Source organism: Scylla paramamosain, chromosome 4 (genome assembly GCF_035594125.1).
Source record: "Scylla paramamosain isolate STU-SP2022 chromosome 4, ASM3559412v1, whole genome shotgun sequence".
NCBI lineage: Eukaryota > Metazoa > Arthropoda > Malacostraca > Decapoda > Portunidae > Scylla > Scylla paramamosain.
The window spans coordinates 5,437,501-5,465,000 of record NC_087154.1 but is presented as its reverse complement, the minus strand read 5'-3'; the positions used below and the strand labels follow the sequence as shown (position 1 = coordinate 5,465,000).

At 40.9% G+C, this 27,500-nt stretch overlaps 1 long non-coding RNA gene across 3 annotated transcripts in view; it reads left to right on the top strand.

Moving 5' to 3' along the window:
• The first annotated feature begins 6,705 nt into the window (after positions 1–6,705).
• LOC135097253 (uncharacterized) overlaps positions 6,706–27,500 on the top strand; it is a 115,917-nt gene continuing 95,122 nt past the window's right edge. For all 3 annotated transcript variants that reach the window (XR_010265529.1, XR_010265521.1, XR_010265522.1), the window contains exon 1: positions 6,706–6,845. This is a non-coding gene — a long non-coding RNA (uncharacterized LOC135097253). The remainder of the gene's footprint in view (positions 6,846–27,500) is intronic.

Genomic DNA, 27,500 nt, shown 5'->3' with positions numbered 1-27,500 from the left:
GCCGCTTACCTCCTCCTCTTATATTATTACTTCACACGCCAGTACTCTACGGGAACTCGTCTTAATCCTGTTACGGGGGATTTTTCTTGATGTTTATTTTTGTTTTATTTATTTATTTATTTATTTATTTATTTACTTTTTTTTTTTTTTACTGCAAAGCCATCCGGAAAAAAAATGTAGTTAGTTGGAGGAGCGTGTGTTAGTGTGTGTGTGTGTGTGTGTGTGTGTGTGTGTGTGTGTGTGCTGTCTTTGTGATATTATTTTTCTTTTGACTTAACTGGAATGTACTCGTTAGTGTAATGTAATGTACGAGTACTAGTTTTTCTTATGATTACGAATATAATTTTGTATTTCAGCAAGGAAGGGTCGTGTGTGTGTGTGTGTGTGTGTGTGTGTGTGTGTGTGTGTGTGTGTGTGTGTGGAGGTTGCAGCAAAGTGTCTTATTTCCACGCCCTCTAGCCAAGAGGGACCTGCAGGCAAAAACTGCGAATATTTTGCAACTAATTCTATTTACGTCAAGATTTCGTGTGAGCGTCGGCATGTTTCCTCAACTTGTGTATTTTTAGTTTTCCTTTTACTTGCTATCAACTTATACTCGTACTTTCATTTATGTTATTTTTTATCATCACTATCAGACTTAAGGATATCATTAAGGGATAAATATTTCGTGAGATCTCCTTTACTTATCGCTGTCTGCTGCCTGTGCACTTTAGGTCACTCAAGCACAACATGTTACACCTGTCCTCTCCATTTTGTTGTCTTACGTCCTTCTCTCCATTCAGTTTTTTGTTTACTTTGCTTTCTTTAACCATCTCAATTTTTTTTTTCTCTATTTTATGCGTGAGGGAGACTGGTCTAGGATAAAATATATAGAGATAAGAAAGGTGTCATTTCTTATATACATAAAAAAATAATTATAAGTGGATAAATAAACAAGTGAATGAAGGGGAAGAACTAGCAGTGATGGCCAGTTTAAGTTAGCATTGTTTCTAATTATCCACATCCTCGCCCTAACTAGCAACACTCCACACACATCACAATAAACTACACCAGTATTATAATGCACATATTCCTCCTCTCCCTAATAACCTAGAAAAGTCCCACACTTCTTCCTTCCCCTCAGGACGCTGCGGCGGGGACGTCTTAAAGTAGCTGTAAGCCCAACTTATACTCGCTTTGGTCTCCTGGGTCCGATAAGACGATGATGCCCGAGTCCACCTCAGTAGGGAGCGCCTTGACATGTTGCAGGAGCGTCGTCTTGTGTAACAGTGCGTCCTCCAGGTGGCGTATCAGGGCAGACACTGTTTTGTTTGGCCACTTGGGATCATATTCTCAAATGTTTCGGCGTCACAGGTACTGCCTCGAACATGCTCTAGATGATATTGGGGTTTTTAAAGTAATTTTCAAGGGTGTTTCATGGTTCTAGTGATAGCTTAACAAGGGCTCCGTTACCGTCAGAGGACAAAACGCCCGTGATAATCCGAATTATCACCTGTGTTGCCTTGGAAACTCGTTCTTATGAAAGTCCAAGGCGTTTCGGAGTATGTGCCCCTATCAGCTGACCAACATAAACACCTCAAGATGGCTGACTCCTGCACTGACCTTCGTGATGTAATGGATCCGTGTCTTGAAGAAGCTGATGTTGTTGATCCGATATAAAGGTTGCTGCTGCTGTTGTGATGAGAAATTAATCGACTGAAAGATATTACATAGGCGAAGGAAGCCCCACTAGATATTAAGATGAGATAGGATGCCTTCACCTAAGTTTATTCATCAAGTGGAAACTGTCAGCGCAGAGGACGCCCCATCTAGTTCTCTTCAGTATCGCGGAACAATAGAAAACGGAGTCACTGTTTAGCACGGACACTCAGGCTGAGCACAAGGTTGGTTGCAGATCACGGGGGATAACAAGTGCGAGTGGCAGGATCGCAGGCCAGCTGGCGGAGAGCAGAAAGCTGTGTGGAAGGTGTTTCACGAGAATTACGATTTCCCTTTTCTCTCTCTCTCTCTCTCTCTCTCTCTCTCTCTCTCTCTCTCTCTCTCTCTCTCTCTCTCTCTCTCTCTCTCTCTTGTTGTTTCCAAACGTCATCCAATCTTTATACGAGGTGTTTGACTCGGGTGTTGATTTTCCTTTCCTTATTACCAAATATCCTTTACACTTGGAAATTGTGTTTTAATGTGTGAAATACTAATAATTCGCGTAGGACACGAACCCTATTCTGAATAATGGAAAGTGGCCATGCATAGAAGTCTCTCTCTCTCTCTCTCTCTCTCTCTCTCTCTCTCTCTCTCTCTCTCTCTCTCTCTCTCTCTCTCTAGTGGAACAGGAGACACCTACACAAAACCATGCAGTGTTGCCAGCTGCTCTTATCCCACAAAACCCTCCCACTCACCTACACATCCACCCTCCCCTCAAACACACACACACACACACACACACACATACACAAACACACACACACACGTCTATGCAAGGGTTCTTTTTTTCCACATTTCCGCTCGGCGAGGCGAGCTCACCGCCTGACTGGCTCTTTAATTGATAGCCAAGGTAGCGGCGCATAGGTAAACGCTCCCTGACGTGCTCTAATTAGCCTAACATTAATTTGCATTCGTTACTCTGCCGTTATCTGCTCCAATTTAGCCTGGCTTTACTTACCATTACTTACCTCTCGCAGCGCGCCGCTTACCTCCTGGCCCGGCAAAATGTTACTGATTTCACGGCTTTACTTTTATATTACCCGGTAGGTGTTTGGTGCCCGGTGCTCCTTGCCTGAGTCTTCCGCTACAGATCTCTTTAACTCTCTGACTGCTCTGGTCTCTTCGTCATCTTGGTATGAAAGATGTGAAGCACGTTTAGGGAGTAGTTTCAAAGAGTAGTTTCGATAAGACAGTTCATAATGCAATCTTAGACTGTTTTCTTTAGGGACTGGCACCTTTAATGGGGTTCTTTTTCCGTGAATTTTGTGTTCCTTGGCCAGAATTCATCTTACACACACACACACAAAAAAAGCAAGACAGTAAGAGTAGAAATAGAGAGGCTCAATTCTTGTTAGTGCCTGTGGTTTTGTTTGTACTCGTTACGTAGAAGCATCGAGGAATCGCTAGACAAGATAACAGGTGTCAGAGTGTTATCATCAGAGTTAATTGGCGAAAAAAAAAAGATGAATCTGTAGAAATTAAACATGCATCATATTAGTATTAGCATTCCTTTGATGATTAATTTGGACACTTATGGAATATACACCACTTTTCTCTTCTGCATTATTTATTTATTCATTTTCTTTCGAGAATTAATTGAGGATACATCTATCATGTCACTGCCTATCAAGTCACTGTTCGCCGTGTCACTGTTTGCTGCCTGTTTAGCGTATCCAGTGAAGCACTTTGAAATACACTGTGTAATGGAGGTGACTTTTTTTTTTTTTTTTTTTTTCCTACTCGCATCACGTGTTTGTAGATAATCGTCCATAAATAGATAGATAGATAGATAGATAAATAGATAGATACAAGTAGATAGATAGATAGATGGATAAACAGACAGATAGACAGACAGACAGGCAAATAAATAGATAGATGCATAAATAGATAAACAGATAGACAAATTGATAGATACTCTCCTTCATTATCTGTCCTTTCTACTCCGCTCTCTCATCTACTACCGACCACTACAGAAGTCTCGGAAATGGCAGTGAATGTTACAAGAAACTCTAAAACGAGAAGGAAAGACATTTAAGCATGAGCCGCGAGGAAAAAGGGGAGTGTTCATCTGTGCGACTTTTTTTTTTTTTTTTTGTCTTTCGTCATAATGCAATTACGAATTAATTTCTGATGTTCGAATTATGAGCGGAACACAATCACTGTTTTCTCGTTTTTTTTTTTCCTTTGTGTAGCGACAGTTATTACTGTCTCCCCAATTTGCGTCTTTGTTTAACGGGTGGCGGAAGTAAACCATTATTGATACTGTGACGAGCATGTGAGGATGAAACGCGTGTAGTAAAAGTTATTGTTATAAGTAGACTGGATTGAGGTTTGTCTGTCTAACACCACACACACACACACACACACACACACACACACACACACACGGGCGCGCGCGTGCTCACTATAGTAGTAGTTGTAATAGTATATGTAGTAGCAGCAACAGCAGTAGTAGCAGTAGTAGTAGTAGTAGTAGTAGTAGTAGTAGTATATTTGAGTAGCAATATAGTAGTAGTAGTAGTAGCGGTAGCGAAAGTAGATTATAGAGAAATCTATGATTATAAATGTAAACTATAATTATGATATAAAATTAACCTTAGGCCCAAATTAAATTAACATTCAAATACACACACACGCACACACACACACACACACTTTTCCACCACCACCACCACCCTATCCTCTTTAAACCTGCATTGAAGAACAGCAAATCTATTAACAACAACAGTACCTCCAGCAGCAACAATAGCAGGAGGTCATGGAGGCACCAGAACACAGGACTATGCCGAGCGGAGCAAGGGTGCCTCTGTTCCTTGCTGGCTGCGGAGGGTCGGCGGCGAGGCGGGATCTGGTAACACTGAGGAGGTGAGAGGGTCGAAGGGGAAGAAAACAAGGTGAAAGTGTTGCCTATAGGGAAAGGAAAGCAGGAAGAGAGAGAGAGAGAGAGAGAGAGAGAGAGGGCGTGTGTGTATGAAAGAACGAGTGCTTGTTGCGTAGCTCGTGCGAGGATAGAAGAGGGATCTGTATGAAGGGAGGAGACCAGTAGACGGAAGGAAAAGGAAATTAAAGGACGAAGAACAGAAGGAAGCAAGGGAGTTTTTGCTCTGTTGCAGGATTACTGATTGACTAGAGATGCAGTAGACTCTCTCTCTCTCTCTCTCTCTCTCTCTCTCTCTCTCTCTGGTAAGGCGAAGTGTGGTGCAGTATTTGATGTAGTTCTATGTGAAAAAAAACGTATTATGGTATGGTGCAGCTGTGTGGAGCAACTGAGTGTGGTGCAATTTGGCGTGTTTCTGTGATATACTGTCTGGTGGCGTGGTGTGGCTATGTGGGGTGTGGTGCTGTTGAATGTGGTGCAGTGTGGTATGGTTCTGTAAAAGATAATGTAGCTTTTGTGTATATTTGCGGTGTGGCGCAGTTGAGTGTGATGCGTTGTGATGTGGTTCTGGTTGAGTTAATGTTGTGTGGCGCAGTGTATCAGTGTGTGGTGTGGTGTTGTTGTGTGTTGTGCAGTGTGGTGTGACATGAATACACTTTGCATCTATTTTTTTTTTTTTTTACATCAGTCTAAGAAAAGCTAGAAAAAAAGTGGGGGGAGGGGAAGAAAATGACTTCATGTTTTAATTCCCGTAGAATCTCTTTTAATCGGCAAAAATATTATACAGTATAGATTAAACATACATCACATTAATATTACTATTGCTTTGATGATTAATTAGGAAACTCATCGAATGTAAATTTCTTTCCCCACCCCTTTTTTTTTTTTCCACGATCATGAAGTGAGAAAATTTAATCACCGTTGTCATTATTATGATTGATTCTACCTACATTTATTTCTGTCGTTAATCCAGTTTGTAGCAATCACCGCGGACTCTTCCCCATCGTGATGAAGGAGACGCTGACACCATTGATAACTCAAGCAACAGACAGCAACTACAGCAACTATAACAACTCCTACCATTAGCCTACATACATTTGTCGCTACCTTTAACACTTTATTATTGCTACTACTGTTACTACTACTACTACTACTACTACTACTACTACTACTACTACTACTACTACTGCTGTTAGTGCTGTTGTTGCTGCTGCTGGTGCTGTTGTTCTTATTGTTGTTGTTGCTGCTGCTGTTACTGCTGATGCTACTACTACTGCTACTACTGCTACTAATACTACTGCTAATACTGCTGCTGCTGCTGCTGCTACTACTACTACTACTACTACTACTACTACTACTACTACTACTACTACTGCTACTACTACTACTACTACTACTGCTGCTGCTGCTGCTGCTGCTGCTGCTACTACTACTACAGATAACGATTAATGAAAAAGATGATGAAATACAATAACAACAACAACAACAACATAAAAATGTAGGTAAACTCACATATAATACGAATTTCTATTTCGCTACTTAAGCAAAACTACTAAACATATCATTTCCTGCAGCGGACATTTCTTGTTATATGTGAACTTGAACCACACCAACACAATAGAAATAATAAGAACAATGGAGCAAGTGTAGTACGGCTAATCCATCCATGACCTCCTTCCATGCTACTTTTATCTCTAACTTGGGCTATCAATCACTCCCAGCTGCTCTTCCCCGAAGTGCGTGTTCGCGACAGCTGTCTTCGGCTCCCATCGGACGCTATCTGACGTGGAATGGAAAGCCTCGCAAGCTCCTCCTATTATCTGTGTCTGGGCTGTGGTTTTATCAAATTGTTTTTAGTTTTTTTTTCATTATTTTACTATTAATTGTTACTCGATCAACAATTTAGCGTGTTTTATAAGACCATTACTAATGATCTCGTAACCCCAGACATCTTGTATCTCAGCTAGCTCGCCAATAAGAACGGATTATCGCAGAACTGACTGATGAATGCATAAAATGAATAAACAGATAAGCGATACATGATAAAACAATAAAATAAACACAGGGGAAAAATCCAAAACAAATGACAAATTACCGAAAGGAGACGAGTTACCAAACCTCCACCACCAGGGTGCATCACCTCTACTTGACTTGCGTGACGCCAGAACCCGTGGAGTTCCTAGTGGGTTAAGGTGTCTCACGCGCTCGGATTTGTATTTCCTCCCCTTTAATATCCTTATCCCGGTCTCCCCATTCGCCACCTGCTACAGTAAGTACCAATGAAGTTTTTATGTTTCAGTGTAAGTGATATAAGCTTGTGGTACTGAAAATTGCATAATGATGATGGGTAGTTCATGTGGTTAAGTAGGTGGTAGGTATGCCACCTCGCTCTGCCCACTTGTTCCCTGCTTTTCCATGGTTCTTTTTATAGATTATGAGGGATTCTAGGATGGGAGATGCAGAGAAATATACTTGTTACTATGTGAGAGAAAGAGAGAGATCGTACTGGAGGTAAGGAGGAGGATAACTAGCCAGTCAGCGCCACCTACATCTGGCTGGAGATTTAAATGTAGGTGTTTAAAGGGACCTCCTGCTTGGAAAGTAAATAGAATCATATCCACTAGTTAGCGTGTTGTGTTAGAGAGAGAGAGAGAGAGAGAGAGAGAGAGAGAGAGAGAGAGAGGGGGGATAGGTGGGATGAACTACGTAGGAACAAACGAGCCATTGCCACCAAGCGGGAAATTTAAATGAAGGGTCTTGAAGGAAGAAACCTCGATACGAATAACAATAATGTTGATGCAGTGGCTTGCTCTGAGCAGCTGATGTGGCTTAATCTGTTTACTACGGAGCAGATTACGAATAGATAGTATAAAAATCTAATTACGTCTTTTCTAACTCCTCTCTTTTGCTATCCGTTTCGCATCTGTTTATCTTTCAGTTTATGGCAGAAAAGAGTAATATTTAAAATAAACTCAAAATAATACTAGTCTTTACACCAGATTTTGATATCTTTTAACGTCACTCCTTAACGATCGCAGGACAAGTAGGTTCTTGTCCACTTCACAGCCGTGCCTCGCTGCGTCCCGCCATTGGCTTAAACCTCTTTTCCTCCCTCTCCTTCTTCGTTGTCATCAGCCTTTTCTTCTGTTTCTTCTCCTCCTCCTCCTCCTCCTCCTCTTCTTCCTATCCCTCTTCTTCTTCGTTCTTGTTCTTCGTATTCTTCTCTTAATTCTACTACTTCTCTTCCTCTTTTCTTCTTCCTTACCCTCTTCCTTCTCGTCCTTGTTGTTGTTGTTGTTTTTGTAATTATTATTATTATAATTATTATTATTATTATTATTATTATTATTATTATTATTATTATTATTATTATTATTATTATCATAATCACCAATATCATAATTATCACCGCAGGAGTTAACTATAAAATGAACATACGTGGCCATGTATCCAGAAAGTTGGTAACCTCATAACACTACACTCCTTATGGGACTTCTCACGTCAGTACAGTAATCATCACCTGTAATGGATGTACTGAATGGTGACAGTAGCGGCCTCATTGAACGCGTTGCCATCACAAAAGAGTATAGTGCTTGCTTGGTAATTACACGCACGCTACCAATAATAGTAATTTGTAGGTAAAAGTCATGCTCTTTTGTATTTTGCTGAACACATTGGGATCTGTGATGATCTGTCTGTTATGGGATGTATCGTATCAGGCAGAGATAATTCAGTGTTCTTTCCAAGTTAGGCATGTTGTAATTACTGGATTATTACCCATGTAAAAGTTTCCATAGAGCCTGTGAGGTAAATCCATACTGCTGCGTCATATTTTGCGATCGCTTTGAAATTACATCATATCATTATGGAATGTCAGGGAAGTTACGTGCACAGCGAATATTTAGATCAACGGAATGATTTAAAGAGTAGTTTAATTTCGTGTAACTCTTGACAGAGGTGCAGGAAAAGTCCGCTGAATATAAACAACATCGAATTATTCATGTGGGATATTTTGAGTAATGAACTTTGTATGTAACACGTAGATTGTCAAACTAACCTGCGACATTATAATTAAAATTTTTGCTTCCAGTTCTTTGCATTACTTTGAATAAAACCATGCTTGTCAAAGGGACTGCATTTAAGATTTTGATATATACTTCCTACAACTATATGTAACCTACAGCATTACTTTAGTAAATGTTCATGATGTAATTTGTTCAATTTTTACTGTCCTGAATAACCAGCACTCGCTCCCACCGTTTCTCTCTCTCTCTGTCTCTCTGAAACCCTCGAACATGCCAAAAATCTATCAGTTATCAGGTTTAGTAAGGAGGTAGTCAGCAGATCAGAGGACTTTAGACTAGGGGCAAGGGACAGAATCGTTGAAACAAGCACAGAAGATTATTTGACTTTCGACTGACCATTGCACACCTGATCCTCACTGTCTTCTGACGCATTCAAGTACTATTTTCCTTCCTTCTACATTTTACTCACAAACAACACATGAAGGCCAGACAGGTAACAGACAGACAGGCATACATGCAATCAAGCAATCAAGGCTAGACAATGTTACCGATTCAGCAAGACACCACGCAAAATTGTACAGACACCTAGACACAGACGCATCTCATCTCATTCCGTATAGAATAAAGAGGCGAGATGACTGACTGAGTGCATGACGTGTGGCAAGAATGCATATTAGGGAAATGAAGAGATGTGCAGAAAATGTGAGGAGGCGCAGGGGATGGAGGCGGGAGTCGAGGCAGGACTAATGAGCTACGTGATACATGCGTCAGTGAACCAGTGAAGCAAAGCAGGGTTCGTTCGGCGGCTTTAACAAGGAAAGATTTAAAATTTCGGTTCCGCTGGGACTTTTTTCCTACTTTTTTCTCCTCGGAACTTTTTTATTCCGGTTTTTTTTTCTCTCTCTCGGAAGTTAGTTATTCTTTAGCTAATTATTCGAGGAACAATCTTTCCTGTTTCCAGTCAACAACTCTGTGGATCTAACGATGTATTTGATACATCAGAGGATAGCCACTATTTTTTTTTTTTTTTTACGTTCGCTTTTTCTCTTATTATTTCATTTTTTCTTCAGGAGGTTAGTTAGTGAATTATTGAAGGAGGAATCTTTTCTATTTTCAGTTAATCATTTTGCGGAGCGATCAAAGAATTCATTTATTATGCCGAGCCTTAAGATTTCACTCACTCGGCTCTGTCTTTTCTTTAAATTTTCCGTTATCATTCAGTTATATTTTCCTTCGTCGACAACTACTTGATATGTATCGTAAACTAAGAACCAGTGTTGACTTTTGCAAGTATTAACTTAGTAACTAGTGATTATTTCATCCTGTATTCATCCCTTTATCCACATTCTCGAGGGTTGTGCAATTTATATAATACGTCCAGAAATGACCAGGTATTAACGTAACCGGTCATTATATCATCCCGCAGTCACCGTTCAAGTATATTTTAATTTATCGTAAAAAAAAAAAAAGTATCGATATTAGTAAATATTAACATTGTAACCACATATCCATCCATTCTACTTTTCACGTGTATCTTTATTTATCATTTACGTTTTCTATATTGTGATATGACTAACCTTTCCCAGCATACACGTGTCCACTCACCAATCAATCACTCCTTCATCCCACATTTCATCCATTCATCCACCCTGTCATCACTCTATACCTTTCCACCCATCCACTGCCACCTAGCGTCCTTCCATCCTTTTCCTGTCCGCACGTCCATCCGTCAGCCAGTCCACCCGTCCGCCAGCTTTCCACCCTTCCCTGGCGCCCCGTCCCGTTCTCCTCTCAGCCTTAGCCTCCCGTGTATAAATCTTGCCCGTCAGACGCGTCAGACGCGTGGTTATCTAGTGTGTCTTGTGTCGTATTTGTCTAGCTCAACTCTTCCATTTGCTCCTCCTCCTCTTCCTCCTCCTCCTCCTCCTCCTCCTTTTTTTTCGTCTTCGTTTTCCTATATTTTTTTTCTGTTCTTGTTTCTTGTGTTTGTCTGTGTATTCTGTTCTTTCTTTGTTTTCATAGTTCCTCTTCCTTCTCCTCTTCCTCCTCCTTCCCTTTGTCTCTGTCTTCCTCCCCTTTGTCTGCATCTTCCATCCTTCCTTCCTTCGTCTTTTCTCCTTCTGGTCTTGTTTCTTGTGTTTCTCTTGTTTATGTTTATCCTGTTTTTTTAGCGTGTTTTTTTTTCATCCTTTCTCTTTCCTCTTACTCTTCCTCCTCCTTATCCTCCTCCTCCTCCTCCTTTTTCTTTTATTTATTTATTTATTTATTTTTTTTTTTTTGTTCGTGCTCCTCCATCATTTTCGTTTTCCTTTTTTTTTTTGTTTATCTTTCCATTGTACTTGTTTCTCCTTCCATTCCCTTTGACATGTTTTCGTCGCTTTCCTTGCTTTCTATCTCCGTTTCTTTATCCTATTATTTTTTCTTTCCTTCTCTTCGTCTTCTTCCACGATTCTTGTTTTTATTTTTGTTTCAGCTTTTCTTGTTTCTGGTTCTCACTCTTCTGTCTTCTTTGATCTCTCTCTCTCTCTCTCTCTCTCTCTCTCTCTCTCTCTCTCTCTCTCTCTCTCTCTCTCTCTCTCTCTCTGTTTCTAAGTGCTCAGGAGTAATAGAAAAGTGTTCTCTAACGTGATTATTGTCTACTTTAGTCTCGGTAACTATTATAGGCTTGCACTGGGAATGTGTTCGGGGAGAGAGAGAGAGAGAGAGACAGAGGGGGGGGGTAATCTGTGAAATTTTTCTTGTATGTTTTTATTGTTGCTGCTTTCATAAAAAAGAAAAGTAATGTTTTATTCATTTATTTTATTATCTATATATAGAATCTCTTCCTGCTTTATTTATTTATTTATTTATTTTTTGCTAGGGTTAATGAAAATGTCTAGAGTAGAATTCATAAAATAGATAAATAAATAAACAAATAAACAAATAAGTAAATAAATAAATAAATGTAATAATCACGTTCCTCCGTTTTGTGGTCTTGTTAGATGAACTTAAGGAATGTTTTTGTTCTTTTCTATTTTATTATCTATACATGAAATTTCCTCCTGCTTTATTTATTCATTTACTTTTGGGAGTAATTAAAGTATTTCGAGTAGAATTCATAAACAGAATAAATAAATAAACGAATAGATAGATAAATAAATAAAGAAAGAAATGAAATGATCACCTGCCATCCTTTTCTTCTATCTATTAATTTGAGAAAGCTCCCGCTGAGAAATGAATGACAAACGCACATCATTACAAAAGAAGGAGCCTTTCCAAGAAATTTTGCCTATCCTAATCTCGTCAAATGACCTGTTAAATGACGCTCACAAAAAAAAAAAAAAATCACGGGCATCGTTTTCATACATCGTAAAAAAAAAAAAAAAAAAAGAATAAAATAAAAAAAAATTCCCCGAACAATGCATGATAAACGCGCCTCATTCGCTGAGCATACAGTCGAAATATGACGAACGTTACTACACGGCCAAATTTTTCATTCAGCTCAAGGGAAGGAAGTGTTGGGGGAGGAAACAAATTGCCCGCGAAGTTTTACCAGCGTTGCAGGAAATGTGAAGATTCTTAGGGCTGCCCTGCCTCTCTCTGGTGCCTCAGCGCTCACTTCCACTGTGCTCCCCCTTTCCTCTCTATCTAAACCCTTTTACTGCGGCGGCCATCCTTTGTTAACATTCAGAGCACTTAAAGAAGGGTTTGCATGAACACACTGAGGAAAAAAAGGAAAGAAGAGATTATTTTTTTGTTTTCTAGATTACGGAACTATTTTAAGACTGAAATATAAATAGTAAACATTTAAAAAGTTGCAAGGCACTAAAGAAAAATGGTTTGCATGGACACACTGAAAAAAAGGAAGAGAAGGTTATTCTTTTGTTTTCTAGATTACAGAAGTACTTAAAAGACTGAAATATAGTAATAATCGAAAAAGCTGTACGTGATTATAAAAAAGAAAACTCTAGGAGTGAAAAAAATCTAATCTGGTGGCATTTTTCATTAATGTAATAGGAAGACTGATCAATAATTAGAAAAATAATAAATGCCTCGTGATACATTTCCTCCAAAAAAGAAATGAGAGAAAAAAAATACAGAAAAAGGCCAATCTGTGTTCTTAGGTGTCTAGATACTCCTCTTCTGAAACGGCGCAAGTCTTAGGCAGGAGGACATACAGATCGAGCAACATCTAGTAACAAAACGTGATAACCAGTAGATTTTTAGCAGATCAGAGGGGTTAAGATCGCGGTAAATGGAGTGGGAGGGAGAATGGTATGTTAAGTGACTCTCGCACGTGACTATACAGATACAAAGACAGCCTGAATGAATACGTGAATTGTCAGGACGAATACTTAGACTGCCTGGGATATAGCACGTAGTGAACATTACACGCCTTGGTTAATCAAAACATGAACCTGACCTCGAATTACACAATTGACCTGTCGCCTGTGTGTGAGAGAGAGAGAGAGAGAGAGAGAGAGAGAGAGAGAGAGAGAGAGAGAGAGAGAGAAGCAGAATCCTTTGTTGCAATAATGATAAATATTACACATGAAAGGCATCACATGGAACCCAGAAATTGCCACGAACGTCATCAAGCTGCTCCCTGTGTGTGTGTGTGTGTGTGTGTGTGTGTGTGTGTGCGCGCGCGTGCGTGTGCGTGTGCGTGCGCGTGCGGATAAGGGCGCCTGCTGATCACACGCGACTTTGAGACACACTCGCATTACCTACATCAAAGGGACGCCTGCATGAATCTCCACCTGCTGGTTGTGTTGTTGTCAGGTGTGGCTGTCGGTGGTGGTAGTGGTGGTGGTGGTGGTGGTGATGGGTCTGGCAGTATTGATGGTTCTTCCTTTCGCTCTTCGTATTATGATTCTTATTCTTCTTATTATTATTATTATCATCATCATCATTATTACCATCCATCATCATTATTATTATTTAGTATTTGTCACTACTACTGCTACTACTACTACTACTACTACTACTACTACTACTACTACTACTACTACTAGTAGTAATAATAATGATGATAATAATAATGATAATAATGATAATACTGTCACCGTCAGCACCACATCCATACCACTGTGTTTATTACCAGTGTTTTACCTAAAATACGTCAATTAGTTTTCACATTATGGATTTTTATCTATACGTACTTGTAGAAACCATTTCCAACCAACTTTTTTCTCTTTTTTCTTCTGTCTTTCCCTCAGTGAGTGGTAATGAGGGTGGCCGGGGGTTGGAGTGGCAGCAATCGATTAGGCAAGTTAAGGTCGAATTAAAGTTAGGAAAGAGATTGAGAGAGAAAGAAAAAAAAAAAGTAATTACTGCCTCAGTTACTATTTAATACCATTAGAGTAGCGCAAATTGGTAGTTAATAATCTCTGGTATCTTTTTTTTTTGTCTAATGTCTCGTAACTTTTTTTTTTTTTTTTTTTTTGTCTTACTGGAACGCTCCTTTGTTTATCGTATAGCTGATGTTTGTGACTTTAGTATAATCTTCAACCTTTTCGGGGGAGGTTAGGTATTCAGTGATATCGTGCATTTTATTTATTTATTTTATCTTTCATTTTTTTTATTTTTTAGGGGGGATGAAAGAATGTCATTAAAACAAGCGTGTATTTTGTTTGTTAATTTATTGATCTTATTTGTTCATTCATTTGTTTTATTCATCATTCTCTTTGCCAGACCTCCGTAAGAGTAATGCTTAGAAAAAAAGTGCTCTCCTGTGATCTGGAAGCGATGGAAACCGATATATTTCTCCATTATCATACATTAGTAAAGCCTTCTGCGGTGCTGTACTTGTGCATGCCATGGCGCTGTGATATGAAGGAGACTAAAATTCATATAACTGTACAAACACTGTCATATTCTACCAACACCTTATGCAGTGCTAGTTATACTCCTGTGAGGACATGGACTTAGTCGTGCGCAGGGAGTGGAGAGGTACAGTAAGGTTATCTCTATTTTATACTGTTACCTGTTGAGAATCATGCTTATTGATTATAAATGAAAAAAAAAAAATTAATATGCAAGTTTCTCCATCTCTTTGTTCTCCATCCATTTTTTTTTTTTATCTGGTTATCTGTTTCGTATATATCTTTGTGTGTTTTGCCTCGCTTTTTCTATAAATTTCTATGGCTTCCTGTCTTTGTCTGTCTCTGTCCGTCCGTCTGACTGTCTGTCCTGATAACTGGCTCATTATCTGCCTGTATGGCTGGTTGGTTATCTGTCTGTATGTCTGTCGAAAAATCAGCCTATCTGTCTGTCTGATCCCTCGCCAATCTCTCTCTCTCTCTCTCTCTCTCTCTCTCTCTCTCTCTCTCTCTCTCTCTCTCTCTCTCTCTCTCTCTCTCTCTCTCTCTCTCTCTCTCTCGGACATTCACAGCTATATTTTTCTGTTACAGTTTTGCAGTCCTCCCTCGACGCCTCTTCCTCCAGCAGCCCTCCTCTCCCCTCTCCTCTCCTCTCCTCCTCTCTCTCCTCTCCCATCGCCCCTCACACCCAGCCTCCTACCATTCCCGATCTTCCAATCTGCATTCACCCTACATCTCTGGGCGGCCTTTCCCCCTCTCCTTTTCCACTCCTTTTTGCTGCGTTTGTCTATCACTGTTTTCCTCTTTCACTTCACTCCTGCCATCTCGCTCACTGCTTCTCTCTATGTCTGTTTGTGTCTGTTTCTCTCTCTCTCTCTCTCTCTCTCTCTCTCTCTCTCTCTCTCTCTCTCTCTCTCTCTCTCTCTCTCTGGCTTTGTTTGGTGTTTTCTGTTTTTTTTTCCACGTAAGATTTTAGTTTTGTGTGTGTGTGTGTGTGTGTGTGTGTGTGTGTGTGTGGCTTATATGTGATTTTGTTTTTGTCTTGTTTGTTTTTTGTTTATTTTTGTGTTACTGATTTGTTTGTGGTTCACTTTTTTATTAAATTATTTCAGTATTTCCTCCGATTTTGCTTCGAGTTTGTTTGGTTTATTTATTTATTTTTTTTATCTTCCATTCCTCTGTTATTGTCACTTTTCCTTTCTCTTCTCGAATATCCTCCTCCCCCTACTCCTCCTCCTCCTCCTCCTCCTCCTCCTCCTCCTCCTCCTCCTCCTCCTCCTCCTCCTCCAGGGTTTCATCTCCAGACGCCATCTCTTTCGCCTTGACTCCTCTCTTAACTTTATCTTTGCACACTCCACACTCTTCCCTCCTCCTCCTCCTCCTTCTCCTTTATCGCCTTTTATAGTTCTTCTCCTTCTCGCCGTCTTTCTTCTTTTTTTTTTCTTTTCCTGCCCTTCTGTTCCTCCTCTTGTTCCTTCTCTTCCTCGTTTTCCTCCTTGTCCTCGTCCTTTTCATCCTTTTTTCTTCTTTCTTTTCCTTCTCCTCCTCCTCCTCCTCCTCGTTCTCTTTAATACTCATTTACTTTGCCCTCCTCCTTCTCCTCTTCTTCCCCCTTCGTTTCGTCTTCCCTCTTCTTCTTTTTCTTCGTCGTCGTCTTTTTTTATCTTCACTTCCAGAATATTTTGTCTCCCACGTGTTCTTTTTCTTCCCACTCCTTTCCTTCTCTCCCTCTCTTTACCAGTGATTCGTTTTCTTTGTTACCGGTTTCCTGTTTCTGTTTCCCCCTTCCACCCCCCTTCACTTTCGCAATCTTTTACCTCCCCTTTACCCACCCCTCGCCTCTCACTTTTCCTCCCTTGCACTCTCTCCCCCTCTCTGCCCCTCTCTCCCTCTTTCTCCTTCCTCTAAACCTTCTCTCTATATCGTCTCTTGTTCCTCCCATTTCCATCTCTCTCTCTCTCTCTCTCTCTCTCTCTCTCTCTCTCTCTCTCTCTCTCTCTCTCTCTCTCTCTCTCTCTCTCTCTCTCTCTCTCTCTCTCTCTCTCTGCCACTCATTCTTGTCTTTTCTTCCCTTCCTTTATTTCCTCCGTCTGTTCCTGTTTTCCCCTCTTCTCTCCCTCTTCTATTCCTGTTTTCCCTTCATTTCCTCTCCTTCCTCCTTCTATTCTCATCCACTTCGCATTCTTCCTTCCTTCCTTCCTTTTTTACCCTTCCAGCGTTCCCATTGATGTATCATCTTCCTCCTCTTTTTCCAGTCTTCCCTTCATCCTCTGCCTGCCTTCCTGTTCTTTCCCCTCTCCCTTTCTCCTATCACCACTCTTCCTCTTTATCTGTCTGTTCCTGTCGCCCGTCTCCCTGTCCTATTCCCTTTCCCGCCTATCTCTGTGCACCCCCTGCCCTCCCCCCCCCCCTCTCTCTCTCTCTCTCTCTCTCTCTCTCTCTCTCTCTCTCTCTCTCTCTCTCTCTCTCTCTCTCTCTCTCTCTCTCTCTCTCTCTCTCTCCCCCCGCGCCAGTGTCCCCTCCGCGCCTGTTATGTGACGCTCGCGGGCCCTGATGGAGTCCTAACACGGGCACAGGTCGGCAATAAAAGTCGATATTGGTTTTAGCTTCCGTAATTTACTCCGTTTAAACACAGAGCCGCTCACCTAATAACGCGGGTTTATTGACATGGCATTTTTCGTATTCCTCTGCTACTCTGCTGCGTGTGGGAGGCTGGGCTGGATGGGGAGGAGGTGGTGTGTGTGTGTGTGTGTGTGTGTGTGTGTGTGTTGGGAGAGGGTACGTGTGGGGTGAATGGATACGCTGTTATGCTCGTGAAAATTTTCCCTTTGCGTGCAGGGGTGACAGAATGGGCGTGACGGTGGGAGGGATGTATGTACGTGCTGGAAGGGGGGACGTGTGGGTGAGTGTATATGCCGTTGTGATTGTAAAATTTTGTTGGTGTGAGAATATAATGTTTATAATGTGTGTATAATGTGTGTGTATAATGTATATGTGGGTGGCAGTGGATGGAAGAGTAGGAGGAATGGGACTGTTTGGGTTTTTGGATAGGGTAGGATAGGTGTCGGTGTGGGTAACTGTGCATGCGTGTATACTTGTAAGATTTCATTAGATTTGTAGGGCGGGCAGCCTGTATCAACACCGAGGAGGAACACCATACAATACACACACCATACCTGGAATATATGAGCACTCAAGGCTTCCCAGCTTATTGAGAGGAGTACCGGTCAGCTATGTGTAGGAGTGTAAAGGTGAAGGAGAAAAGAACTGGCCACCCTTCTCCATATGTCGAGGTCCAGGAAGGGTGACGTTACCTGCCCTACATCCACGGCACACCCTTACGCTTTACAGTCACCAAGACGAATAAGTGGTGATCTTTAAGGAAACCACACTAATACTACACTGTATATATTATATCTCCTTTTACCTCGTCTATTATAAGAGGGAAGCAGTCATGATGAGTTGAGGAGTTACAGAAAAACTATTTTACTTACACAAATCTAAAAAAAACTCGCGCCATGTAGAAAGAAAGCGATGAATTGTGAGTGATGAGGATCCTTAGAGGGGATGAAGTTGCATTACGGAAAAAGAAAAAAAAAAGAAGAGAAGAGGTAAAGGGAAAAGAAAAAGACAAATCAAGGAAAATAAGTTGGAAGAAAGTTTTGATGAGAGAAGAGAGAGAGAGAGAGAGAGAGAGGAGAGAGAGAGAGAGGAGAGAGAGAGAGAGAGAGAGAGAGAGAGAGAGAGAGAGAGAGAGAGAGAATTGTAAAGGGAATTGATTGAGGGCACTGAAGGTGAGAGAGGAAAATAGAGAAGGAAGGGGAGGAGGAGTGAAAGAAGAGAGAGGGAATCAGGGAAAAGGAGAGGGGAGGGAGAGGGAAGGGAGAGGGTGCGGATGAGGGAAAAGATGAAGGTGTGAGGTGTGAGATTAAGATACGGGGAGGGAAATGGAGAGAGAGAGAGAGAGAGAGAGAGAGAGAGAGAGAGAGAGAGAGAGAGAGAGAGAGAGAGAGAGAGAGAGAGAGAGAGAGAGAGAGAGATACCGTGTCAATATCTCTCTCTCTCTCTCTCTCTCTCTCTCTCTCTCTCTCTCTCTCTCTCTCTCTCTCTCTCTCTCTCTCTCTCTCTCTCTCTCTCATCTATTAACTCTTCCTCGCTTTCTCTACCCCCTTTTTGTCTCTCAACTTTCTCCTTTCTCCCATTCTCTCTTCCTTCTCTTCTCGTTCTTCCTCCTGCCTCTCCCTTCCCTTCCCTGCTTCCACTCCTTCATCCCTCTCTCCCTCTCTATCTCCCAGCTCGCTATTTTTTTACTTCTTTAAGTCCCTACATCTTACCTGCCAACCATTAATCATTTTCTCTTTTCATGCTGTCCCTCCTTTCCTCCTCTTCTCTATCTTTCACTCCTCCTCCTCTCCTCCTCCTCCTCCTCCTCCTCCTCCTCCTCCTCCTCCTCCTCCCTCCCTTTCCCCTCCTCTTGCTGCTCCACCTCCTCCATGAAGCTTCAATCCTGCCTTTTTTCTTATATTCGTCCCCTCTCTCTTTCTCTCTCTCTCTCTCTCTCTCTCTCTCTCTCTCTCTCTCTCTCTCTCTCCTCTCCTCTCTCTCTCTCTCCTCTCTCTCTCTCTCTCTCTGTCCTGAAATCATTAAATCCCATTCTTTTTTAGTTCTCTTTTTTTTTAAGTACTCACTCACGTTATATATATGTATATATATTTATTTTCCTTTACTTATATTCCTTCTTTTGTTTTCATTTTAGCAGACTGAAGAAGAAACCATTTAGACGTTGTGATGAAATTTTGAAGTGAAAGTTTCGTTTTTAACCAACCTATGTTTTCTTTTCTTTTTTTTTGTCATGAGTGCAAGAAGAGAGAGAAAAAAAAGTGTTATTGAGTCTTGTATCTCATTCCATATTTTTACCTAAGCACTTGACCTTGGTTGATAATGAGACGTACATAGTATACTAGTTGAATATTTAATGGTTCGTAAAATATTACCATGAGGTGCCGAGGTCCGTGAGAGAATGTTTGCAGTATGTTTGTGCTTGTTCATCTATTTCTTTATCTTCTGGTTGTATGTATGTATGTATGTATGTATGTATGTATGTATGTATGTATGTATGTATGTATGTATGTATGTAAGTATGTATGTAAATGCTTTGAAAATCTCTCCTTTGGTGTTTCTCGTTTGGTGATGGTGATGGCGGTAGTGGTGGTGGTGAGGAAAGATGAAGATAGAAAGAAGAAAAGAAGAAAGTAATAAAAAAAGGCGCAATGAGTATGGGAGGAGGAGGAGGAAAAATGATGGCGGAAATGGGGAAAAGAAAAGATAGGCGCTGGAAGGTAAATATATGAAAGGAAAAGGAAGGGGAAAAGGAAGGAGTAAAGAAAGGAGAGGAGAAGCAGAAGCAGAAATAGTGGAAGAGAGAAAAGAGGAACTGAAAAAATGGAAAACAAGAGAGACGAAAGAAAAAGACTAAAAGCAAGAGAACGAATAGTGAAGAGAAGAGAAAGAAGTGGACAAGACTAAGATGGGACGTAGAGGGAGTATAGAAGGAGAGAAGATAATGGACAGGAGAGGAAGGGCAGGGATGGGAGGAACAGATGCTGAGAGGACGAGGCAGATGAAACAAGATTGAGGGCAACGAACTATAGATGGTAAGGTGGAGGAAGCAGGAAGGGCACGACAAGATGGAGAAGAGGTCAACGAACACGGAAGGAGGATGGAGTGCATGTGGCGTGGATGCCTTTATGTAACCAATACGTTGTTGCAGGAGGGATAAGGAAGGGGAGAAGGAATGAGAAAGGAGGAAGAAAGGGATGGCTGGGGGTGGAGGGTATAACAGATTAGCCAAAGGAAGTGACGTACTGAAGGAAGGAGGAAGGGAAGGAAGGATGGTTTTGGTGGAAGATATAACAGATTAGCTTAAATAAATGTTCCTAGTATATTCTTGTAGGTTTTGGCTAAAGAAAATTATGAGAGAATATTGTTAGTTGCAATTATTGAAAACTTTTATCGTAACCTGTGAAGAAAGAGTAAGGGAACGAGATATGCATTTAGGGAAGGATACAAAAATGGGTTTAAAATGTGTTAGTAGTGTATTCTTGGTCTTGCCTTAAGAGACTATGAAGGAAAATGTTTAAACAGAAGAATGATGGGAATGAAAGATATAAGTAGAGGGTGTAACAAATGAATCTATATCTGTATTATCAATTTGTTCTTGCTCTTGGGCCTGAGAGACTAAATCAAAAGGTCTTAGATATTCATAAAAGAAGGAAGAAAAGATGTTAGTTGAAAGTATAACAAATAAATCTAAATATATGTTACCAAAGTATCCTTAGTCGTGGCTTAAGGACTATGAACAAAAAAAAAAAGTAAAAAAGCCGCTATAATTGAGTCCTTTATCTTGGCGTGAGGGAGCGTGAGAAGCAAAAGGTACATTTGGTGATAAGAAAAACGGCGGGGCAGCGATATGGCAAACAATGAATCACCGAGAGCGGAAATTTCATAAACAGATTTCATGCCGGCCATCCATTATATTTATAGTGCCGGGGAGTTTTAATAAATGTCAAGAAGCATGATGCACGGCGCCAGGTGTGTCTCAATGCGAGGACATCGGCCACTCTTTTATTCTCTGTCCATAGGGAGAAAATTTGTAAAAACCCTCGGCTGGCAGGAAGAGTTGTGACTACGATTAGTTTATTCAGCAATTTGTTTCGCGCCTGTAATGAAAAAAAGGAAAGAATTTTACGTGTGTTGAACCAATTTGTTTGATTTTCCACACTCCCATATTTACTATGAGACCCTTTTATATCTCTTTTTTTTTTTTTGTTTTTTTTTGTTTTACTATTTCTATTGCAGTTGTGTGTGTGTGTGTGTGTGTGTGTGTGCGCGCGCGTGGCAGTCGGACATCAGCAATATATACACATCATTTATTTTTACCCTTTTCTTCTCTCTATGTAAAGATGGTAAAGGAGGAGGTGGCTTACGAGTACCTACTTCCTTCCCTCCCACACACATACTCAAGTATTCCGGAGTGATCTGCTGACACGCTCAATAACGATCACTTTTCCATTCATCTGGCCAGACAAGAGCCGCAGAATATCAAACGTGTCACCCGGAAGTAAGATTGAAAATTATTCCACACTGGGATTCACTTTTCCCTCACTTACTTTCAATGCTCAGCCAAAACTTGCTGGAAATCGCCCCACACATCAGCGAGGATTCATGTAGGTGGTGTAGTGGCGGTGCAGGCGTGGTGTGAGCAGGCTGTGGTGAGCTGCTTATCCAGGCAACTTCCGAAAGGCTCCAGTGGAAGGTAGTGAGGTTTTCATGACTGTTTTCAAGACTATAGTGAATGGTTTAACAAATATTATGCTTGTTGGTTTAAAATACATTCTGAATTTGACAGTTTCTCCTGCTCTCTTGCGTCTTATTTCCACAGGTTGAGGTTTTGAAGGGTGTTTTCATGATTTTAGTGATTGTCTAACGAGGCTCTGTATCAGGATTGTGAAAGAAAACCATGAGAAACGAGAATTCAACAATTCGTCGGACTTCTCTGCGACTTATTTCGACAAGGATTCTGCAGCATTTTGACAAAGATCCTGCATCATGAATGAAGAAGAAAACCTGTGAGAAGTCGGCTATTTCTTAAACCTTTCATCGTCTTTTTTTAGTCAATTTCAAGTAGGCTGTAGTGAAATTTATGGAGGTTTCCCAATGGTGTTTTCATGACAAGTGATGGTTCCATAATGACTCTGCACTGTGTAAAAAAAAAAAAAAAAACACGACCATGAGAAATCGACCGATCATCTTTACAGTGTTTTAAAATAGTACTAGTGAGAGCTCAAAGCATTACAAAATACGAGTTAATACGCGTAGCATTTTGTGCACCGAAAGTTTGTGGTCCTAGTCATCCCTTGGAGGAAGTCTCTCCTGGAAGGAAATCTAAAGATGAATTTATTTTTTTCTTCATCCTTTGTAATCCTCTGTAATGAGAGGAAGCAATGAAGAAACAGGAAGCGATAGACAATACTCGAGACTAAGCTCTAAAGGTTATACCGTAAATATACGCACCAATAACGTATTGATACTAAGCCTCTTCTAATTGTTCCTAGTATGGAGATCAGTGGAAAGACTTGTGAGCGGATATAACCACACCATATTTGCAATCTTTTAGTATGGAGGTCAGCAAGAAGATAATTTTGAGTGAGTATGAAACGCATACGATCACCTTTTTATTCCAAGTGGGGGTGTGCAAAAGGCCGCCTGGCTTTATTGGTTGTAGCACAGATAAGTTCCAGTTTGTGCTACGCGTGTCTGTGTCTGTGCCACGCACTGCTGGATTCATTGGCCGCATGTGAGGGATTGAGGAGAGGATGGCTTATTGTTCACGAAACTCGAGTCTTGAGGGACACGTTTGTTGCTGTGGTTGTCTTGCTATCTAGTCCTGTGTGTATGTGTGTGTGTGTAAATTACGTTATTAATTATGAAAAATATATGGCTACAACAAATGGTAATAGAACGAAATTTTGGTGCCATGTTTTCCGCTGTTTCTTCAAGTCGTTGCAAGATAAGAAGAGACAGGTATGGAATTATAAAATTTATTTTGTTGCTTTTTTTTTTTCTCTCTCTCTATATAAATGACATTGACTTGTGATTTACTTTACGATACATGAGTAGGAAAGACTGTATAATAGATAGATGTTATGATTAATTAAACTTATACCTATCTATCTGTCTATCTATTTACCCATCTACAGTATCTATTTAGCTACAATATTTATTCAGTTATATATTTCTATCTATCCATTACCATCCAATCTATAAATCTACCTACCTACCTATTTATGCAGGTATGTATGTATATATGTATGTATGTATGTATGTATGTATGTAAGTATGTATGTATGTATGCAGCTATTTGTGTGTCTATTAATTGACGAGTCTTGGGACGTGGCGTGTGGGTGGAAGTCACCTGACCGTTCCGTGCCTGTGTTGGGTCTCCTTGCAGTGGCTGGCGCAGAGGACACTCATAAACAGGTTTTCCCTACATTTCCTCAGTTATGTTCTCTCTTCGTCCTCTTTTTTCTTTTCTTTTTTTTCTTCCGTGTCCTTACTCCCTCCTTCTCACTCCTTTCTCTATCTTCATTCCTTTTATCGCTACTCTTCTTTTTCTTCTCTTTCTTCCCGGTCTATATTCCGTCTCTCATCGTTTTTCCTTTCTTGTTATTCCCACTCGTATTCCTACTCTCTCTCTCTCTCTCTCTCTCTCTCTCTCTCTCTCTCTCTCTCTCTCTCTCCTCTCTCTCTCTCTCTCGTAGTCGGAGTGGGAGTGCAAATAATTTCCTGTAATTTAAGAAATGAAGGAAATTTTGGTGAAGTTTCCCATTACTTTGATTAACCTGTCGATATTTTCATTTTCCCTTAACGAAGAGCAGTAGCTTTTTTGTCTCTAGGAGGGGAGCAGCAGTGATTTAATTAATATAATGCTTTATGGAAGGCAATATACATATGTACTTCCGTCTGTCAGTGTATATAAGGAAAGCAGTAGTTTCATATAATAATAATAATAGGAATGTGTGTGTGTGTTTGAGATGTTTGTAATATTTTCTGAGAGTTGAATGTGAGGGTACGTTGGATATGGGAGTAGAATGTGGGGAAATTGAAGTAGTAGAATGTGAGGGTAGAACGTGAGAGTAGCTATGCTCTGAGTTGTTGTTGTTCTCTATCCTTGGAGAATCTTGTGTGAAAATTTGTGGTGGTTATTAAGAGACGCGTGCTCGTGGTAGGCGGTGGTGGTACCGTGTCGCCGCCACTGCTGTTCATGTACCCCCGATAAAAAAAAAGAAAGAAAGTATCGGCACTGTAGCATTGTGAAGAAATATGAGACATGAACAATAATTAACGGGAAATGACACTGATATGTTGGTATTACTGGTGTGTGAGGTGACAGTAGGAACATACATCCTCACTGTAACATGCATGGCAACTCTACCATTCTATGAAGCAAACAGGCCTGCCAACACTACCGACCGACTCAGAGACGAGGCATTTCACGTATCATCCGACCCCGGCTTTGAAAGTACGAAGCAAATATTTCCCTATAAAAGCTGTAGCAGTCAATCGTAGTCTCAAAGATTTACTTGATGGCGGTGTTCCTCTAATTTGTTCACGCTAGAGATGCAGAATATGAATCCAATTCTGCAGTGACAATCTAAAACTGTCAAAAGTAGATCCAGTCCTAATACTTGTTGCTTCATTCTCATTTCAGACCAGTGACCCCCACACACACACACACCCCAAACTGTCTCGCATGAAAATCAGTCACCCCAGATTCTCACACCTGAACATCAGCCACCCCGCGGGAGGCTGAGGTGACGGATCTTCAGGTGATCCGTCATTATCTTACAGTATGGCATTAATACATGAAAATAGAAAAGAAAAGAATCAAGGAAAACTAAGAACTATACATTTATAAATCAAGCAACATTGAAAATACATGACAATCCAGGATATTCTTTTACATCATACAGAAATCTCATTCACACTTGATGAATAGCTGTGCCCTCCCACACATGCACTATCACTATTCAGTCAGCAGTACTATTATTGTTACCACATCTGCTGCTACCTCTCCAAAGATATCTGGATGAATGAGCGTATCCAACTGTGAGGGACGCATATATGTAAAAAGGAAGACCACTAGACCACGTCCTTATATAGCGACACAACAACCAGTGAAAATACTGATCACAGATGACGAGGCTGCATGTCACCGCACCCAATTGACATGTGCACCTTAGTCCATTCTAAGCCGCAGCAGGAATACCTTTTATCTCCGCATCTAGTTCTCTTTCTGTATCTTACTCGGGAGGTAAAGTAAGACTAGTATATCACCGGATCCTCTAACGTAGCGGAGGCCTAATGGTTTAGCTCTGGCTCAGGAACACCGGGATGAAGGCGGAAGAAATAGGATTATCTTCAGGGGAATAAGATTATGAGTTGAAGAACCTTGGGGAAAAAAGTTTTACTAGATTCTACTGAAGTCTACCACAAGTGCTATTACTTTACTACTACTACTACTACTGCTACTACGACTAGTACGTCTTCTTTTTCTTCTACTTCTACTTCTACTTCTTCTGCTCCTACTACTACCACAACTACTACAACCACCAACACCAAGAACCCACATACAAGCACACTCACCCACCCACCTCCCCATCCACAAGCACTTATTCACACACCCACTACCTCCACCCGGAACGCACGTGTATGTGGGAGGGAGTGGCGACACCTGGTATGAACAATTAGGACGTGCAGGTAAGCGCAGGGTAATTTAGTGCATTAATCACGGCCAGCTGAGGGCTATTCATTAGGGAGCAGGTGAGTAATGGACGTGTTTACCTGTTCCATTACCTGAGTGACGGCAATGGGCTGCTCTCCCTTATCGTCTGATGGATGGACTGCTACCTCTCACTCTCTCTCCCTCTCCCTCTCTCGCTCCGGCTCTGGCTCTTTCTCTTTCAGTCTCTCACTCTGTCTCTTGTTTTCTGCTTCGTTGTTTTCATCACTGGTTCGTTGCGTTCACTTTCTGCTCTCCGTTCTGTGTTGTCTACTGACTGTTCTTTGCTCTCTCTCTCTCTCTCTCTCTCTCTCTCTCTCTCTCTCTCTCTCTCTCTCTCTCTCTCTCTCACGACGCACGATAAGCCCTGTGGGAGGTATGGAAGCAAACAACGTACGGAAAGGAACGAAAGATTAAAAGTCCATCTGTATATGCTACCGCCTGACTGCAAATTTTTAGCTTCTTCCTCCTCCCTTTTGCCTAGCTCTCCTAACGTGCCTCTCTCTCTCTCTCTCTCTCTCTCTCTCTCTCTCTCTCTCTCTCTCTCTCTCTCTCTCTGCCCTTCTATTCCTCTCACTCCTTCTAACTTAGTCTCTTGTTATCACTTACTATCTCGCAGTATCTCACGGTCGCCACTCTCACGGCCCAGCTTCTGTCTCTCGCTCTTAACGTCCCTCTCCCATCTCTTTCATTCACTCTCGCTCGTTCTATGTCTTATCCCTCTTTCATTATCTCGCAGTACCTCCAACTCGCCGCTCGCCACTCTTACAGGGCAGCTTCTCTCTTTCCTGATCAGAATATTATTGGTTTCTTTGAGAGAGAGAGAGAGAGAGAGAGAGAGAGAGAGAGAGAGAGAGAGAGAGAGAGAGAGAGAAAGTATCCATATAAGTCAACAAATCTCAGTCTCCCCTTCCCCCATCACTGAGTTTGCCAGCCTGACCTCGCTCCCTCCTCTTTCTCATTTTCATTAAGTCACCCCGAACAGAAAATAATAAGAGTAGCCTTTCGGAGAGAAAACGAGGACCTGCGTGTCAAATATTCCCTAACAAGCACGCCCGTTTTCTTTTAATCCAACACTATCTAACGTGTTATAACTCTCACCCAGTCCAGTTCCCATTTCCTCCCATTTCCACCCATTTCATCGTTCCAATACTCACCCAATATATATATTTTTTCACACGCAATAGCGGGTCGTATTTTTCTTTTGTTTTCTCGACTAGTTTAAAAAAATGGTTGGTGAGTGGCAGGGGGAGCAGGAGGAGGAGAAGGGGTTATGTTAGGTCATGCTGGTCTTTCCCATATATTTTTGATCACTGTCCTTTTTTATGTTCCCTTTTTTTTTTTTTTCTTCTCGCTCTCCAGGATTTTATGAACGCGTATGTCAAATATCATAGTCTGAGTCTGAATAGGTTTTCGTTTTTCCTGTTTTTTTTTTTTTTTATATTCCAATGTAGGTTTTGTTGTAGTAGTGTTGTAGCTTTGTTGGACCTTGGAGTATTAGGTATATCTGGTGTGTATATTGCATTCACCTACTCCCTTTTTTTTTTTTTAGGTATCAAATAATCTGGATCTAGATAGGCTCCTTTTTTTTTTTCAAGTTCAGTTTTCATAATTTTGTTGGGCATACGAGGTTCAGGTGTCTGTTGTCAATTGCATTTACCTACTCCCTTTTTTTTCATTTGTTTTCTCTAGTATTTTGTTCTTTACTTACATGTATATAAAATAGTCTCTTTTTTTATAATCGTTTTACTGCTATG